Source organism: Kryptolebias marmoratus, linkage group LG10, assembly GCF_001649575.2.
Source record: "Kryptolebias marmoratus isolate JLee-2015 linkage group LG10, ASM164957v2, whole genome shotgun sequence".
Taxonomy (NCBI): Eukaryota; Metazoa; Chordata; class Actinopteri; order Cyprinodontiformes; family Rivulidae; genus Kryptolebias; species Kryptolebias marmoratus.
In genome coordinates, this window is record NC_051439.1 from 15,344,898 (window position 1) to 15,350,897 (window position 6,000).

The window sequence follows — 6,000 nt, forward strand, 5'->3', positions numbered from 1 at the left end:
ATTTAATGTTCTTGCGTGACTTTTTGTGTCACGTTTGTCATATTTATTTCTCAAACTGTTAATTTGAGATCATTTAACAGCCAAATTTATTCACTTTGAGTCATTGTGATGTCTTTGCTTCAGCTTTGTTTCTCCCATGACTCATTTAAGCATCTTTTTGTGGTAGATTGCATTTTATTTTGGTAGTTTAGACTCACGTGTTAGGTCTCATTTTTTTGTTATAATGTGTTTCACTTTGGTTAGTTTATTTCTTATACCACTTGGTGTTGTTTTGAGGTGTTTACTGTCTTTTTTTTCAGTCTAAATTTCAAATTTCACATCATTATATGTTTTGGTTTGGTCTCTCTACACCTTTTTTTGACTGTTTTGCGTTGTAGATTTAATAAAAAGGGTCACTTTTCTAGTGATTTTGCATTTTAATACATAGTAGACGGTTTGTGTTTCTGTTTAGGTCATTTTCCATCCTCTTGTAGCCCCTTTGTTTTGAATTTATCTTGGAAAGCTTGTTTTTATGGCTTTGGACATTAGCTAATCGTTCTCTAGTTCGCCAAATTCTCAAAAAATACAGTAATTTTGAAATTTAATTACAGAAGATTTGCACATTTGTTCACAGTTAAGGACTGCCTGTTTTAACGTCTATCGCAAAGCAAGTGTAAGGATAGATTAACAAACGGAACAACTCAGATAAAACAACAAATAAACACGTAAAATAAACAACTTACCTGAAAAAGGCTTCAGCAACATTAAGCTAACAGCACGAGCTGCAAACTAACTGTCGCCTAACGCCCACAAGATGGCGCCAGACCGCCTTTAACTGAACCACGACCGGATTTTTACAAGAAATATCTTTTACCTTATAATAATAGGCTAATTTTATAGTCTTGTTTGATTTAAATAAAGCTAATGGTGTTTGTAAAAACCGTTAAAGTAAAAAGTAAATTAATAAAAGCTTCTGCAATGTAATTAAAAAGTGTGGCAACATTTTTGACGTGCAATTCTGTTAGTCACCACTAGATGGCTCTATATAGCTACAACAGTAAAAATTTTATTTTTATTTTTTTTAGAATTTTAATTACATAGATTCAGAAAAGCAAGTCAGAGTAAATAAAAGAGTGCAACAAAGATCCTGGCTTTAGTTGAAATCTTTTTCATAAGTCTGCTAATGCACCATCTGCAGGAAAGTTACATCTGGCAGTCTTAATTAAAAAAATAAAAAAGAAGGACCCTCCCATGTAATTTCAAATAAATTACATGATGGCAGGAGAAACAAATTTTGCAAGCTGCAGCGATAGCAAACACGTGCAGAGGGGAAAAAAAGGAAAAGAAAGAGGAGGTCTGAGTATACATATGGGAGTTCCCAAGGCAGCCTGAGCACATGGCATCATAACCGAGGGATGATTCAGAAACACCTGAGTCTGCAACTATTCCAAGATTTAGTGAAAGGAGGGTTTATTTCTCCAGGTGATCCTAAACTCAGAGAGGTGTCTGCCCCTCTAACCCAAATATAAGGATTGGATCATACGTTCGTGCAGCAGTGTTTTTGGATTGTCTGGAGACTTTTCGGATAGCTTGGATGCACATGTAACCACAATAATACAGCCTAAAAAGAACAAACACATGGACTAGTTTTTCTGCATAGCTTAAGGAGAGGAGTGACAGAAAATGCACTCATAGAGACTTGTTCATGTTTGTAAATAAAGGGCGTATCTTAATTAAAAATAACTCCTCGTAGTACTTGAGGCCTAATGCCAACACAACTTTAGTTTTGTTTAAATTTAGTAGCAAAACATATATATTGAAAAAGTCATCCGGGAGTTTATGTTTTTAGGACATTTTGCATTTTAACAATTCGATAATTAAGTTTGCCCTAATATTGTTTCTGCAGTGCTGTCCAATATAAATTTCTTAATTTAAGCACATATAATGTTAAAAGTACAGACTGTAAATGATTTTAAAAATCAGTTAATTATCCTGTAGCTACTGTTTTTCCTGTCGTGTAAATTTACTGTAAAACGTATTGCAGTACCACATCAGTACCATAAAACGAAATACAGTCATAGTAGTTACTACTGTTGAATAAAATACAATATAAAACTACTTTAAATAGTCACTTTACAGCTTACTCTAATAATGGCAGTCAGCTGTATTTTTCAACATTCAAGAACATCAAGGAAGGACAAAACATTTCTTGTGCAATTTCCATTTAACTTGCTGTGAGAAAGATTCATAACCAGCGTATTTATTCCCAATAACAAATCCAAACCTCTGTAATAAGATTTTGTGATCAATTATATCAAATAAAGAACGGTAAGATTAGAACTTTCTCTGAAAAACTCTTACATTTATGGCCATAATTGGCACTATAATGAACACTTACAATATCTGTTCTCAACTCTTAGTGGGGTAAGAAATAAAATAAAATAAAGATGAATTTTTAAAAAAACTAAGACTGTACACAACGTCAAGAAAAGTGTTTTGTTTTTTTCGCTCTAGTAGTAAGCAAAACATCCAAGGTATGTGACAGGGAGGGGTTGATTTATTCCTCCTGCCTGTTGGATAATTTCCACCAAAAACTCCACAAGTTTGTTTTACTTCACTCTTTATTTAGCTTAGAAAGTTTTGGTAAAATGGCAGCAAGTAAGAAGTTGTGCTTCCTGATCTCCACTCTGGATTGTTTTGAGTTTAATTGACAAATAAATCCACATTTCTAGTTTGTCTCATCAGACCGAGGTTGCTTATTCCCACAGGTTTCCTAATTATATGCACACACAGCCCACACTGATTGCTGGAGGCCATCTTGACAACGAGCAGTTGAAGGATGCCACCCAATTAACCTTCAGAATATATTCAAGGATCTTTTGTACTCCAGAAAACAGAGGGTGGATTTATCAGCTCATAATAGTTTGGGTGTTTCAAAACCAAAACCCTTCTGCACGCATCAGTACACAGATATCTGTTTGTCTCCAGGCGCTTTGCTTTGGTCACATGTTTACCATCTGACAGATGTTGTTTTGTGTGAACGCCTGACGACAGTGAGAGGACAGGTGTAGTTTTCATCTATAAATACTGAAAACAGCAACGAGGTCTGCGCTTCTCATGCTGGACTGTCAGCTAACGATGACAAACCAACGTCTGTTTGCAACAACTCTGCATGCAAATAAATGAAAATGTGAGTTTTTCTTTAGTTTGAACAGACAGACACATAGTCACCGAGCGTGCTGAAAGAGCAGACGAGCCAGTGTGGAGGACGTAAATACACTTTAACTACAACTGAAGCGAGACAAAAAAAACAAAAGGCACGGCAGCGTAAGCAATCAGGACCTGACATCAAGCTCAATTACTGCAAACTATCAGCATTTAGCTTCTGAACAATTCAACCAAACTTTTTCTTTCTTGTGACTAACTCAGACAAAAACAAAAGACACACAAAGACTGACAAGAAATGCATTTTGTACAGCTGGTTTTACTCCTCTTTAGCGGGAAAGCCTAATATTTACATAGAATTTCCAACAAAAAGGTCACATTTTTGGACTTCAGTCCATCTTTAACTGCATGAGTAATAGAGGGCGGTGCAGGACGAGTACAGGGACCGATGACAGATGGGTTCAAAATGGAGTCTCTTCTTGTTTTTTAGTGGTGACAGACAGGTTGACACAAGAACACAATGTAGATGACACTGTGGTCTGTAGTGAGAGTAGGGAGCAGGCGGAGGGACGCTCTGGAGAGAACAAGGACTAAAGCCAGGAGACAGAAACCAGGCAGGTGTCAGAAGCCGATTTATTAACCCTCAAAAGAGAGAGAGATAGAGAGAGGTAGAGAAGCCCTTGTAAGGGTTAAAGGTGACGAAGAGGGAGATGAGGTTAGAGAGGAGGGACAGCAGAGAAACCTTTGCGCGATCTTATTTTGCTGTAACTGATGAAATCCTAAAATGTCCTTTACCTTTAGAAAGGTTGTGCTCATAATGTGATCCATGTTACTTACATCCTTCCACCTCGCTGTCATTTGTTTCCACGCCCAGATATGTTTAACTGCATTTCATGCATTTTCAAAGAAGAGACCTGAGTTTACCTGGCCTGTGGACATTTCTGTTTGCCCAGATTCTCGTGTTTTGCATACTTTTCACATTAAATTATTTTTCCAAGCACTGTGTGGTCCTTGTCCCCCAAAAAAGCAGAAATATCTGCCATTTTGAACATTGCGTAATCTGTTTTTGTTCTGATTTAAATACATTCTGGACTATAAATGGTCATTGCAAACCTGTTTTTTTAACATTTTACACAAAGTGTGCTGTTGGACTGATAATTAGATAATTAGAGTTCTTATGTTTCCTATAAAAACTGTCTCACATTCATTTGAGGTTTGACTTTTTCACGATTAAAGAAACATTACACACAACAAAAGGCCCTAAGGCAAAGTTCTCATTTTTTTGAAGCTCACAGATGTTTGTTTTTTTTCATTTGCAAGAGACAAACATTGTACCTCTCATCCCATCAGAGACTGTGATTGTGGAGATGTTTCTACTTGTCCAAATCTTAGCTTATAAAATTCTGATGCATTTTTATGACTAAATAAGCCAACAGTGTGTAATTATCTGACAGTGAATGCCTCGTTATACATATGAAGTAAGTCTGTGTTCAGCACTTTACATCCAGAGATGTTGGTTAGCTGCAGCTCTTTTACCAATAACTTTAGCTTAACTCTTGAGAAAAATGCAAAGACGCACCCTGCCTATTTAGAGTCTAGAGCCTTTGTGAAGCTCCTAAATTATACCTTAGAGCTGTCATTAATGCTGGCATAAGAAAAGGCGCCTTTATTCCCAGCTAGACTCCAATCTAACCTGCTCTGCAACTATCCAACAGTCACGTTGAACAACAAGAGGGCAGAGCTGCACAAGCACACCCACATTCTGCATGTCAGATCCCACCATATAAATACAGAGGCAACACGGGCATCGTGCACAAATCATTTCACTTCTGAGTCAGGTATGTGTTGCTTTATTACTGAAAATGACCGCAAAGAGTCTAAAGTGTTAAAGTGTTTGTTGTTCTTTTTTTTGTTTTTTAGGAAGAAAAAAAACAAAACATTAGTTCTGCTCTCATCAGCAAGACAACATGAGTGAAGGTAAGTGGCTTTGTTTTAAGAAATCTGTTGCTTTTTGCTGCAGTTACTCCATCTTGACGCATTTTGTTTGTTTCATGGTTGAACATGTTAAGATTCATGCACGCACTTCTTCAGTAACTCCAACATGTTACTGAACAACTGTTCATTGAAGACAACTGCCTTTATTTGAAACTGCAATGTTATTTGTGTAACTTAAATGATTTTAATGCATTTTGCCTGTTTTTTTGTGTTAAACTGGAAATAATTTTTCATATTCTGTCTTTTCCTTTATGCTTTTTCCTAAGAACAACCAAAGGAGGAGGTGAGTTGTTTTTATTTTCCCATCTGGTGTGCAACACAAAGTTAAAATGCATGCACTTATGATGCTGTTCTCTTGTCTCAGGAGGTGGCAGAAGAGTGCTCTGGGGAGTCAGGGTCTGAGGAAGTAAGTACATATTTCATGCTCCTGATTTGTTTCACGCTGTTTTTCTTCCCCCGGCTCACGTTGTAATCTTGTGGCACTCATGTGGTTATGTTTTGTCTTTCACAGGAGGGCGGAGAGGGCGGAGAGGGAAAGGTAAAGCTGCAGCTTTTTTAAAATGAACGTACAACCCTGAATCTGTCTGTGCTTTACGGAAATCTTGTGTGTCATTTTTTTATGGCTGATTAAAGGGCAAAGGGAAGAAGAAGAAGGGCAAAGGCCATAAAGGACATGGACACGGCGGAGGTGGAGGTGGTCATGGACATGGACATGGCGGAGGTGGAGGTGGTCATGGACATGGCAAGAACAACTAAAAGAAACCACTCAGCCAGTCCTAAATATATGATGAAGAAGAGATTTTGTGACACTGATAGATCTATAATTGTATTGCATCTCTAATAAAATATTCCAGAAAATAA

General features: G+C 37.1%; 1 long non-coding RNA gene across 1 annotated transcript; it reads left to right on the forward strand.

Moving 5' to 3' along the window:
- The first annotated feature begins 4,885 nt into the window (after window positions 1–4,885).
- Window positions 4,886–6,000, forward strand: LOC108234308. Its single transcript, XR_001808517.3, has 6 exons — window positions 4,886–4,982; window positions 5,065–5,121; window positions 5,406–5,422; window positions 5,504–5,545; window positions 5,651–5,677; window positions 5,773–6,000. It is a non-coding gene; the product is annotated as an uncharacterized LOC108234308 (long non-coding RNA).